Here is a 13,569-nt window from a genome sequence, read left to right as displayed (position 1 = left end):
CTTAAGCGCTCCCCCGAGGCCTCAGCAACTTACTCAGAGATGTAAGAAGTTCTGCAGACACGCACTCCACACACACACACACACACACACGCACACTCAGAATTACACCCTGAATTCAGGAGTTCATACTTGACTCCAGCACTTGAACAATGCCACATTTGTATGCCCCCCAAAACACACACACACACATATGTTATAAAGCAAACCTGCCGCTGCCGTTGCCAATGGAGTAAGAGGATTCAAGCAGCGCTCGCCATTTGACCGGAAGTTCGACAAAGTTCAAATTATATGCGCACACACAGTGGAGCATAAGTCGGCTCGTGTGTGTTCTATGTGTGGGTATGAGTGTTTGCGTGTGTGTGTGTGTGTGTGTGTATATCGATGCGTATGCTGGCTGTTTTTCATTCGTTTTTGCAAATAAATGAACCGTATACTAAAACAAACAAATTCAATTGAATCACTCTCCTGGGCATTACAATTGAATGTGCCCAGCGAGCAAAACTCAATAGAAAACTCTATCGAACGGGATTTGCTGGCGTTGCCAACATCAACAACGTCGCGCCATCGTCTGGACTCGAATTTTCTTTGTTTTGTGTGTTTATTGTATGGTATGTGCCTCGATATATATGTGTGTATAATTCTTGCTGTCCTTGCACCAAAGAACTAAATTCAATGAAAATATTCAATTTGTTGCAAAAAGCAAAAAGCAAAAACCCAAAAACAAAAAAAAAACAAAACATCAAAACAAATCCATGTCATGGCATGTTGCAACAACAATTTCGACAAATTTAACACTTCTTTCACCTCTGACTCTTTCCATCACAAACGTTTTATTGACCAACTCACTGCATTTGGCTAATTGGAACCTTTGATTATTTTGTTAAATTTTGGGGCACCACATTTTACCAGTTTCACAATAAATGCAGCATTTCACCTTTGCGTTTTCATCAATAAAGTTCCAAAATATTGGCATCTGACTAATTGAAATTATTAACGAATACAAATACAGGCAATACAATACAACACACGTTTGATCTAACTCTTTTTTTATTGGCATGGGATTATTCAATTCAATTTGAATGGTAATACCTACATACATAATCAATCTAATTGTCGGAAACTGTCAAGACAAGCCACAAATACATTAATTTAAGTTGGCTTTCTGCAATTTCAAATTAACCACAACAAATTTAAATTGACTAATCATTTTAATCGTTAACAAAAGTTATTAATTTGGAAGAAATTATGGAACCAATCGGGACTGCTTCATTTTTAAGCATTGCAAAATTTACTTTAATACTAGCCAGTTTTAGCGAAACTTTGTCTGCGGTGGATTTTGTTGTTGTTGTAACTACCATCATAAAAATATCTTATTAAATACTCAAAACGATGGAAGATGTTTCTCTTCGATGAGCTTTTATTGTTATGTGAAAATTATAGACTTTCGCTGCACATATGGGAAATGTCTAAATGTCTATACACATATCATTTAGTACGCTGAACAAAGAGACTCAAGAGATAAGCATAACAAATTTTGTAAGTGCAAGCATGCTTGTAGTAAAAAAAAAACAAGTTAATTGTTAGGTACCTGCTAATCATATTAAGTAAAGCCTTGTTATAAAAGTACAATAAAAATATATGTTTATAAAAAATACTATATTTTGTATATTGACATTTTACTCATTCATAACATTCCGTAGATTGCATAATATACCAGATTGTCAGCCAAAGCAACAACTTTTTAACATACAAAAGTATTTCTTACACAATTCGTCTACTTCAATTTTTATCTGATCAATACAACAATCTTTCCAGGAATCTTAAATACTGTCGTTATTGTTATATGTACAAAAATCGGCTCTAGCTTCGAAATTACGCTTACTATTCAATTTGTTTCGATTTGCGAAGGCGGAAGTAGGCGTGACAACTTTGAAAAATAACTTGCGCTGCGTCATAGATCTAGCGTGTCATACGGATGGATGATAAGGAATATTCATACATATGTATGTATATTCTTTATAGGGTCAGAGCGACTCCTTCTGCATGTTACATATATTTCCAGCATGCACAAAGCTATAATAGCCTTCTATCCTAAGGATAGCGGGTATAACCAGTAACTCAGCTAAATCAAATTAGAGCATTGTTCCTGAAATCTATGTAGGTATTTATACCTATAGAAGGAAGAAATGTTCTTCTTCATGAGCGCCTTAAATTTTCTTTAAAATTATTGCGAAAGAATGAACTTTTTGTGTGGAGTTTTGAAAGCCTGCCACTAATCACCTTTTAGGACAAATAACTTTATATTTATGATTTCAGATTATTACGTAAATGGTCATTCCATTTTATGGCATCTCCAAATATTATTAAGAGCATTCATCAATTTATGAAATCTGCCATAAACGCTGAATAGAACTCAAATCGGTTTCACTCATCAGTTGTCAGAGCAGGAAGTAAAACTACCAGCCTGGCCTCTCGCTGATTTTGTTGGCGTGATCGCGCTAAAAATTATTATTCATTTATCAAATAAAATTCATAAAAAATACGAACAACAAAATTTCATGTCGAAAAGCCGCCCACTTAGTGATGTAATTATTAAATTAAAGTGATCGACTTGAATACACTCTGTAGTTTTAGCAATCAAAAAGGCGGTCAAAGAGGCCAAAAATTGAACGAATTATGATTTGTGGACAATGTAGAAAGTGCATTACAAGGTATAAAAACCTCAACAATTTCAGTGGTCTCTTGAGGTTTAGTTTTGTGACCACTTTTACGTCTGGGGCGTATACGTAATATACAAAATTAGCCAAAAAAAAAAAAAAAAAAAAAACGGAGTTAGACAAATGGATTGCGGAGGGACGTCGCTTTGCATTACGGTAGATTGCAGCAGTCTAATTTCGGCGATAATTACGTGCAATTTATTTAACGATGATTTGAATGCAGCACTATCGAAAACATCATTTCGGGAGCCGCACTCCATTGCGCTTAGTTAAGTGGTTGCTTGGCTAGTTTAGCGGCAGAGCGCATTCGCTTGTACTCGTAATTCCGGTGGATTTAGAGCTCGAAGTTTGAGTGAGTGACGTCCATCCAAATGACAGATTTTATGAGCCATGAAAACTAAGCACGCACTTTCTGCATTTCCATATTCAGTTATACATTGAGAGAAATGATAAATTTGTTGTCTTTGGCGGTATATTTAGATCCAAAAACCTTTCAAAACCAATCCTCATATATCAAGAATTGAAAGTGTATCTTGACCAATCGTGACATAACTTAATTGCTTTAAGATGACACACACAATTGGCTGTCTTTTTGGCTTCAAACTCATCTTCTTGCACTACGCAATCACCAGTGAGCTAACATGAACTGCACTCAGAGCTGACGCTGACGTTGTCCAAGTCCAAGTCGAAGCCAAAGTCGAAGCCAAAGCCGAAAATGCATCAGATGGCCAAATCAAAAACCAAATATTGGCGATTTAGTCACCGAAAGAGAAGTTGCAAAAATGTTTTCACTTGACTGACTTTTCTGGCTCCATGCAATTTTCGCACTCAAGTGGAGTAATTTGCGGTCGTTGTTTGAATTGGCTTCCCCTTCCTCGCACCTTGTCTCTACCCCCCCTCTACCCCCTAGCCTAACACATTCATCTGCCAAAGTTTTCGCTTTTGACGGCACAGCACGGCCAATCGAAAGTTGAACAAGTCCATTTCGAAGCTGTATTGGACACCGATTGTGCGGCTCTAACTCTCAGCCTCAAGTGGAGAGACTGAAACGGCGACTGCGACTGCAACTGGAACTGCAACGACTGCGACTGAGTGATTGCTAATCGTGACGGGAGACGGAGACAGAGACAGAGGCGGGAGATGGAAATGGAGTGGAGAGGGAGAGGGACGGGGACGGGGCGATGCACATGACATAATGATGGTTGCGGTAAACATTTGTTATAACATTTTTGTAGACAACTTTAGACACACACTGAGTAACACCAACAAGAGTTTTAATACATGGCAATAAGATGTTAACACAATTTGATTAGTATATATTTTAGTGTTGATCTTCGAGTTTGAAGTAAAACAACATGAAATTGTTTTATGATTAATTTAAAAGATATATTTATATCTAAATTTGAGCACAAATATTTGATTATTTAAATTAAAGAGTGTTATGCTATGGATCGAACTACGAGAATTTAAAAGAAATGAAAAAACTATTCTAACATTATGAAACATTATTTTATTCAATACAATTAATTAATAAATAAATTACAAAATTATGTATATGGTATATACATAGAAGATATCGCATATTGGAAAATTATTGCTATTATTTACAAAGTCTATAAACAAATAATAGACATAGAGATTGTTATCGATTTTCATATGTCTGTCTTATTATTTTTGGCTATAATTTTACTGCTTAAATATTAAAATACAAAAATAGTAAAATACCAAAAAAATACTAAAATATTAAAACGCTTAAACTCGAAAATACCAAAATACTATAATACTAAAATTGCAAAATACCATTATATTGAAATATTAAAATACAAAAATCGTAAAATATTTAAATATTAAACCATCTAAATACTGAAATACAAAAATACTATTATACTGATAAGGAAAATACTAAAATACTAAAATATTTAAATATTAAAACACCAAAATACTAAAAAAGCAAACTACTATAATACTAAAATTAAATCAAAAATCTAAAATGCTAATTCTAACGCTTAATACTATATAATATTACAAATTTGTAATATACTTGTACATATATGGAATTTCATTAATTTTTAAAACTGAGGTTCTAGCATTTCCTGCCAACATTTCAATTGTTTTGTTTAACAAAAATGCAGACAGATCTGCATTGATCTTATCTTTTGGAAAACCATCGACAGCTTTTCTTCAGATATATTGCAAATTGTTCGTGGAAATATATCTTGATTGTTTGTTGACCAGTGTAATTAGATTGTCATTTTGAAAGCAAGCAAAATCATATAGTGACACTTGTATGATATGAATAGGTAAACCTTTCATTAACTAGATGCGAATTATTACTCTGCCGAAATACGTTGACATCGTTGACAATTGTCAGAAACTGTGGATGATTGGTGTTGATTGCTGCACAATTAAAGTTTTGGAGAGGTTTGCGAAGACAGCGATAGCGACAACGACTGCGACAACGAAAGGCGCGCTTTACTTATATAATGCCAGAAATGATTTACACAAATTATTTTGTAATGTGCGTTTGGCAAGTTGATGTTGCTGAATTTGGCCAGGCTTAAAGCTGCTCCAGCTACCACTCTCCATTTATCTATATGTCTATCTGTCTATCCATCTCTCGCTCAAACTACTCTGCCTCTGCCTGTCGCCGTGAGCCGTAAGTCAAACAAATCAGTCGTGCCAGAAGATTAATGGCAGCATTATTGTGTCGCCTGCGCATAGTCATCGTCGGCATCAGCATGAGCCTTTCAGTGTTTCACTGTTTCAGTCTTTCAACCTCTCAGTCTCACAGTCTGGCAGTCTCTCAGTCCCTCAGTCTCTTTGCTCTGACCATGGCCCATCATCATCATTGGTAACTTCATCATGCGACTGCCAACTGTCGACTGCCGACTGCCGACAGCCGTCCCTGGTCATCGTTGGCTACCATAACCCGCTCACGCTTACTATGTGAGTCGAGTCCCAGTCCCAATCCCAAGCCCAATCCCAATACGTTGTTTTCCCTTCTCACATAATCGTTTCGGCCGGTCTAAAGCCTGAGCCTGCCGTTTGGGACCGGGCTCTTTGTTCGTCCTCGGTGCAAAAATGTTGCATGCGATTTTTCTTGCAGTAAACAATTTTTCATGCCAGCTGTCCTGCCTTTGGTCTTTGCTCTGTCTATTCGCCCACTGTCTGTCTTATTATGCCATTGATCAGTTTGTTTTCCCAGATTTTGAACGCTGTCTGGCTCGTCCTGTGTATGCGTTCGATATTAGTATGCAATAATACATCAAATCTGATTTCGATTTTCTGCCAACTTTAACTAAAATGATCTCTCTCTCTCAATTTTAACTTGTATGGTTGAACTTTAAAGGGTTTCTACGCTTAAGCTTAGTCAAGTTTGCATTTTTAATCGACTGTTGGTCCACTGTTCCTTGGTACTAAGTGATTCACATAGCTGCGCTATTCTTTAGTACTTTGGCTGTCAAAGCGGCCTTCACGTCTTGTTAGTAACTTAATGGGAAAGAGACTGAAGGGAACTGCACTTGGAGCGGAGGCTAGGGCTATACAAATTTGTCAACTTTATTGAGCTGCGCGCTTGAGGACAGCTTACCTCACAGGACAGGGGCAGGTGCAGAGGCAGGGGCGGAAGGCAAACCAAAAATGCCGCCATCCTAAGCCAAAACAACAAATTTTACATTGTACGGCCGAATGGAAGGCTGATGAGGCGATGAGGCTGCAGTGCCTGCAAAACTTTTACCATGGCAGTAAGAAGAACATTTAATTAAATTCCTTTGCACCTTTAGTGCTGCGCTAAAAATTCCAGCGTCGACACACAACTTGCTGGCAAAAGACCTACAACTACAACATTGCGATAGAGGGAACAACAACAATAACAACAACAACAGCGACAACGACAACGACATTCAGCAATAACAAATTAATCTTTGTGGTTTGCGCAACCGGAACTGGGAGAGCTTTGACTCCGACTCTGACTCCAACTCCAACTCCGAATATGTCCATAAGAGCGTAAGCCGTACAAATGAGGCATTTGATTTTAAAACTGGCGCAGCGTAAAAGTTGCTAACAAAACGGATAACGGGCCATCGACTCAGTTAGTATTTTATGTCGCCGACTGGCGTTTTTATGGCCAACTCTCTGCACTCGCACTCCCGCTCTCCTCTCTTCACTCTTTGGTCTTCGGTCTGCCACCCGCCCCCGTGGCTCTCTATTCAATCAACTGCTGAATTATGTTGACAAAGCACGCACACGCCCAAAACCAACTGCCAAACAGTGTGGTACAACAGCTAGGGCAAAGTTTTCAATTTACGTTTTTAAGGCTTGTGCCCTTGGCTACCTTCTCTTCCTTCTCTCAAAACTCCCGACTACCGACTACCGACTGCTGTCTCCTGTCTGCTGTTCGGGTTATGGTTCAGTTTCTGGTTCTGGTTCCGTCCGTCAGAGAGGCTCCACAATTTGCTGGCACTTGCACTTCGTCTTCAATTTTGCAAATGCGCCTTAAGTCAGGCCACGTAAGCGGATGGAAATGCATAACAAAGCGTTTCTTATTAGCATGGCAAGCAAGGAGGAGCTAGGAGGAGGGAGGCAGAGTCAGGTTGAGACGGGTTCAGAGGCCTTTTCTTTGAGACGACTGTTTAATCGATAAGTTTTTAATATTAACTTTACTTCGGTGCACCATTTATGTCCGACAAACATTTACAATTCCATCTATAGGCAATCAATATTGTGCCAAATTACCACCTTTGGCAAATGTGTAAAATTGTTGCTGAATAATTCAATTACATTCGTATAACTAACGACTAATAATAATGAAAATACATTTGCAGTTGTAAAACTTCAGCTGAGCGCCATTTTACGATTTGCGTTATATTATTTTATGCTTTAACAAGTCTGGGAAAATAAGGAAAATCTGCCGGTAAAAGATATTTTATGGTTGCGCCAACTTCAGTCAAACCTCACCGAACGCCTACAGTAAAATTTTTTTATACTACTCGTATTGCTAATGTTATTTCTTCCTCTTTTTTTTTTGCTAATTGAATTACTTATGGAGCTATTAAGAGACTTATAATAGACTTTCGAATATGCCATTTATTTGCATGCAGCTTTAGTACGCATTGAATTGTGCGAAATTTATATCAATAAGCACTAAATGCTAATTTGCATCATCTGCATGAAGACCTAGATCAAATCAGTTGATAAATGTCAGCGCACAAAGAGAAACAATGAGGCAGCAAAAGAAAAACCACCTCAACAGTTTGAAGTACGCATATCGTAGGAAAGATGAAGCTGATGCTGTGCGCAAAATAGATAGACGAGAGGCAACTTTTCAATTTCTTTGCCCGCGGATGCTGAGCGAAAAAAAGGCATTCCGCCCACACTCTCTCGATTTATCAGAAATCATCTTGAATCATCGACAGGCAGGAACATCCTGCCTCAAAGCATGAGCAACAGCAGCAACAGCAGCATACAGGGTTTTGTCCTTGGCGTCGTTTGGTCCGTGGGGCAATCAATCCGTGTTAATGGCTCCGCAGCTAAATCGAAAAGATTGCCACAACACAAGAAAAAAAAGAAGCTAAACAGGACAATGTGAAAAACAATAAAAAAACGGAGGAGGAGGATGGAAGAGAAAAAAAAATCTGCTGAAAAATTGAAAAGTTTGCACAAATATTTTGCCACTTAAGCTACACAATCTTGGCAAAGACGAAAAGATGGCGAACGCAAGTTAAATGATTGTTATTTTGTTGTTTGTTTTGTCGGCTATCATGTTTTCAGCATGGTGGCATTTTAGAGCTATTTAATTATGTACTATCTGCAACTTGGCCAAATTCGACCAGCAACAACCGGGCAACCAAGCAAAACTTGGCTGCCCTGCAGCAGGCCGACCAAAATGTTAAACTGAGTCAGTCCGAAACCAAGAAACTGAAAGCACACACACACACACACAAATACACAATTTCTTGACATGGCTTTAACAAAACGCTAAAGCGGAGGATGTGAACGAGGACGAGGAAGAGGAAGTGGAGTAAAACTGGAGGCGAGAGGCGAATGCAATTTGTATACCCTTCAAATGTGGCTCGTTATTGCGAAATTTAGAACTACTCGAAATAATTCCAACAAATTTTGCTGCAAACGATGCAGACGCAGTTTTGCCAACTACAACAACTACGACAACGACAACGACAACAATAACAGTGTACACTGTACAGTGTACACAAGCAAGGCAAACCAACACGCATATGTAAACGCAAAGTACATTGCACGTGAAATATTCTGTCAACCTGCAAGAATGTCACATTCGAATTCCCCGCCTACACTAGAATACGAAAATATTGAAATACTATAATAGTAAAACATTAAAATACTAATATACTAAAATACCAAAATATTAAAATACCAAAATAGTAAAATACTTAAATAATTAAAAAAATACACCATAAATTTGCGAATATACCAAAATACTAAAAATATACTATAAAATACTAAAATACAAAAATATTACAAATATACTGCAAACATATTTACAAAATACGGAAATACTTAAATAGTAAATTACTTTAATTTTTAAATACTAAAATACCTAAATATTAATAACAATAAAATACTAACACTATTCCTTAATACTTTTTAATATTTCAAATGTATAATATTATATATTTGTACATAGGTTATTATTATTATTATAATATTTGAAATTTACGTTCAGGTATTTTTGGTCAACAACATTTGAGATGTCCAACAAAAGTATGTCCGTTGGGAATTATAGAATTATAAATTGTAGAGTCTTATGGAAAGGCATCAATAGATTTGATTTATATATGTGTATGATAGATTATACATCAAATAAATGGGTATATAAAAAATATACAAATATAAAACTGTAATATTTTTATAAACCAATAGAGCAATTCAAAGTAATACGTTAGTTGGCTGGAGAAATTCTTTTCACCTTTACTATATAACAATGTGAAGAAAAAGAGTAGAAAATTAAGTTAAATGCTAAGCTAAACTTGAAATAAATAAAAAATAAATATAGTACACTACCGCTTTTTCTTTCACTTAACTTGAGCTAATAAAGATATTAATGTTTATAAATCGTTATATTATAATTTATTTTATATTTCTTTTAAAGTGTTTCGTATATTAAACATATAACACAATGAGCAACTTTGTCGCCTGTCAAAGTTGCCATATCAAGCAAGAACAGTTAAGAGATACCAGCCGATTTTACCACAATCCGTTGCAGCTAACGTCTGTCCCTCTCACTCGCATTTCCCATCTCTCTCTCACCCACTTATTCTGCGCTACTCCCCCCCGTTCTCCCTTGTTCTTTATGTGTGGATGCGGCACGTGCATTAAAAGTTTAGCGCCAAAGTTGTGGGTCCTCGTTGCCCGTTGCACGTTTCCCGCTGCCCGTCAACCGATGCCAGTTGCCTGTTACCCGGACGCAACCGGCGCAAACCGGAAGTGGTGATGGCGGCATGTGCCACGCACACGAAACCCAAAAGCCGGGATGAGTCAGGGCCAGGAACAGGGCTGAAGCCATGGCAGTGACAGTGGCAACTGCTGCAGGAGAAAGCGTCGTTGCAGCCACGGCAAGTGGCATGGCTGATGTAGTTTAATTATGTAGAAATCGAGACACGCACTTTGCTAGACAGCGTCAACGATGGATGCACAGCGTGCATGCATGCAGAGGAGAAAGGGAGTGTGGTGGAGAGGGTTTTGCAATCGACACGCCCACTCAGTGACACAACGCCCTTAAAACTATCACACGCAAAATTTGTGGGTTTTTATCTGGCAGTTGGAGTCGGAGTTGCAGTTGCAGATGCCAGCATCAGCAGCAGCAACAGCTATGTGAGTGAGATTATAAATTCTGTTGCATGTCAGTCGTTCGCTAGGCTTAGACAGGCAGCCAGCAGTTAGCAGATGGCAACTGGCGGCTTACAGGTAAAAGGCATCAAGGTAGCAGGTGTAAATAAATGCTGTGAATTGCATTAAGCTGACGGATTGAATGAGAGTAAGATTCAGGAAGTGCCACAGGCTGAGCTTAAACAACACAATAAATATTATATTAAAAAAAGGAAAATACAAAATAGTAAAATACCCGAATACTAAAAGCATTTTAGTAAAAAGTCAAATTGCTAATACTCCAAAATACTAAAATATTATAAATTTGAATTATTAAAAAAGTAAGATACTAATATACTAAAATATCACTAAAATACTAAAAATATAATATACCAATATACAAAAATACTATTACTAACACTAATACTAAATACTATTTTACATTATATATTTGTTATAAAGGTTATTATTTTTAGAATATCATTTAAAATCATATTAATGTATGCTGAACTTATTAAATTAATGCTTTGTCAGATTTCTTTGTTAATCAAAACTTGCAATAAATAAATACGCCTTTAGTTTTTGGGTTTTATTTGATTTAACAGGGTTATATGTGCTTAGAAATATTTCTATTGTAGACGAATGCTATATTCCTGTTCATCTAATAATGCACAATTTTGTCGCCTTTCAAAGTTGTCATATCAAGCAAGATTAGTTTAGATATACCAGCCACAATCTGTTGCAGCTAACGTTTGGTAGCAGGTGTAAATAAATGCTGTGAATTGCATTATGCTGACGGATTGAATAAGATCAGTAAGAGTAAGATTCAGAAAATGCCACGGGCTGGGCTTAAAAAACACAATAAATATTATTAAAAAATAAAGGGAAAAGTGCAACTCTTATAGTGCTGGGCATCACATAAATTTTAATAAACCCACAAAGTCAGCGAAAGCTGCGCAGCGTTTTTCCTGTTAGTATTGCGAAGCGTAAACCGTAGGAGACAGTCGTTTATATCAATTAGCCGCCCCGTCTGCCAACGGCAAGAGGCGAGCGAGCAGTTTACAGTTTACAACGCGATACACTGGGTTGCGGACACTTATGCTGAGTCCTTACTTGGGTGATGCAGGATAAAAAGGAAATGGAAAGCTGAGCTAGCTCACAGATGTGACAAAGGTGCGTGGGTAAGTATATTAATTGATTTATTTGCGAAACTCTAAGAACAGGGAATAGAGTACGTAACTGCGTAATGTTTTTTAAATTTCCAATTGCATTTCGGAATTTAAGTATAAAATATAAGCTTTTCCCTTTAAAGGTATGAGTTGGATGCGGGGGGGAACTACAAATAAAACTTCCAGACAGTTGACTGAAAAACAATTCGCGTTGCCAACGCAATTTCACACTTTACCAGCTACAAATTGCAACATCATAGTCCAGCGGTTACACCCACACGTCGAAATGTTCAACGGATTTCTTCTCGCCCGCATCGACATCGACTTCTAAGGGGGAGTGAGAGTTGCGGAGGGGTGTAAACGTAGCCGCCTTGCCAGATTATAAAGATGACGATGGCGCCGCTGATGCTGTTGCTGCTTTTGCTGCTGCTTCTGTTGTTGGACTCTGGCTATGGAATTTTTTATGATTTATGAGTGCGTTCTGGCAGACATGAGCTTAAGGGGTTGTTGTGGAATGAGCTGAGGGTGAAGGCATTTTTCTTGCTTCTCTACTTCGCCCCCCTTTCCATCATGCCTTCCTAAAGTGGCGCCACAGAAATTGTTGCACTTTTGTGGCAGTGCCATTGGTCCAAACACAGTGAGCGCAGGTTCAGGTCAGCAGCGTTCCTGCCCATTTGATAAATGAGTTTCACAATTTTCCAATGGCCAGCCATTGGCAAGAGTTGAGCCCTGAGTTATGAGCGATGCGATGAGGATACGTGGCGACGCCACGATGCGATGAGGACGCGAGGATGTGACGATGACATCTTCTGCTTTTGCTTCAATCTGTCAGACCACAGCAAATTGATGTAATCACCTCAATTCTACACCCTTCAAAAGCCAACTGCAGAAACCGCAAACGCAAGTTAGAAATCCAAAACATTGCCTAAAGTGAATTTGTCTGATGTGCTAAGGCAAAGTTTTTATTAATATCGTTTGGGTTGAGAAAGTTTGCTTACGATGAAATAATAAAGAGTAAGAGTTAGTTGCATATACATAAATATATATAAATCTATAAGTGCATTATATTTACTTATTAATAGTATTAAAGTGATTTTCTGTAGTTGACTCGAGGTAAATAAATTTTAATGCTGCATTAAAAAATGCTTTGGGTACTCAACATTTTTTACTCATACAACTCAATTTGCATTAAATACAAATTCATGAGTTTTTACGATACGTTTCTTTTAATGGACACTGTATTTATACAACTAGGAAAAGTGGAAAACGTTTTTTCCGCTAGTCCAAATCGAAATGTACGCAACACAAAGATAAAGAGATCTTCGAACTCATAAAGAATCAGCTCTATAAACCCAGTCAAACATCTCAGCAACTAACAAATAAAATTTATAGACTCCATCCACACTTTCGCATATGTTTGTGTAATCAACAGCTATAACATTTATTTTAGACATTTATTCGCATCTAATTTATTCGTCATAAAATATATTGAGTAATAGTAACGATCAATAAAAAATATCAAACCAAAGAAAAGCTTGTAAACCTAATTTTATAGTTTACATGTGTTGCTATTACATTTTATGATATTATGTATTAAATTGCCATTAGATCTGAAAATAATGAATGAGCAATTTGACTTAATATACTAGATTGACTTTCACTTCACATTGGGAAGTCAACAAAAGACAGATAAAGAGTTGTTCAATGTGCAATTCAGTTAACATATTTTATTAAATAATTTTAATATTAAATGACGTCATTTTTAAATCCATTAAATGTACAATTTTAAATGTAAATCAAATAATATATTTGTATACTGCATTGACTTTTTCTTCATGTTA

The 13,569-nt window shown here is 37.1% G+C and overlaps 1 protein-coding gene across 1 annotated transcript in view; it reads right to left on the bottom strand.

Moving 5' to 3' along the window:
- Window positions 1-13,569, bottom strand: part of LOC117567062 (protein muscleblind) — a 203,697-nt gene that overhangs the window by 175,106 nt on the left and 15,022 nt on the right. The window lies entirely within an intron of this gene.

This window comes from Drosophila albomicans, chromosome 3 (assembly GCF_009650485.2).
Source record: "Drosophila albomicans strain 15112-1751.03 chromosome 3, ASM965048v2, whole genome shotgun sequence".
In the NCBI taxonomy this organism is placed as follows: Eukaryota; Metazoa; Arthropoda; class Insecta; order Diptera; family Drosophilidae; genus Drosophila; species Drosophila albomicans.
This window is presented reverse-complemented; position numbering and strand designations above follow the sequence as displayed.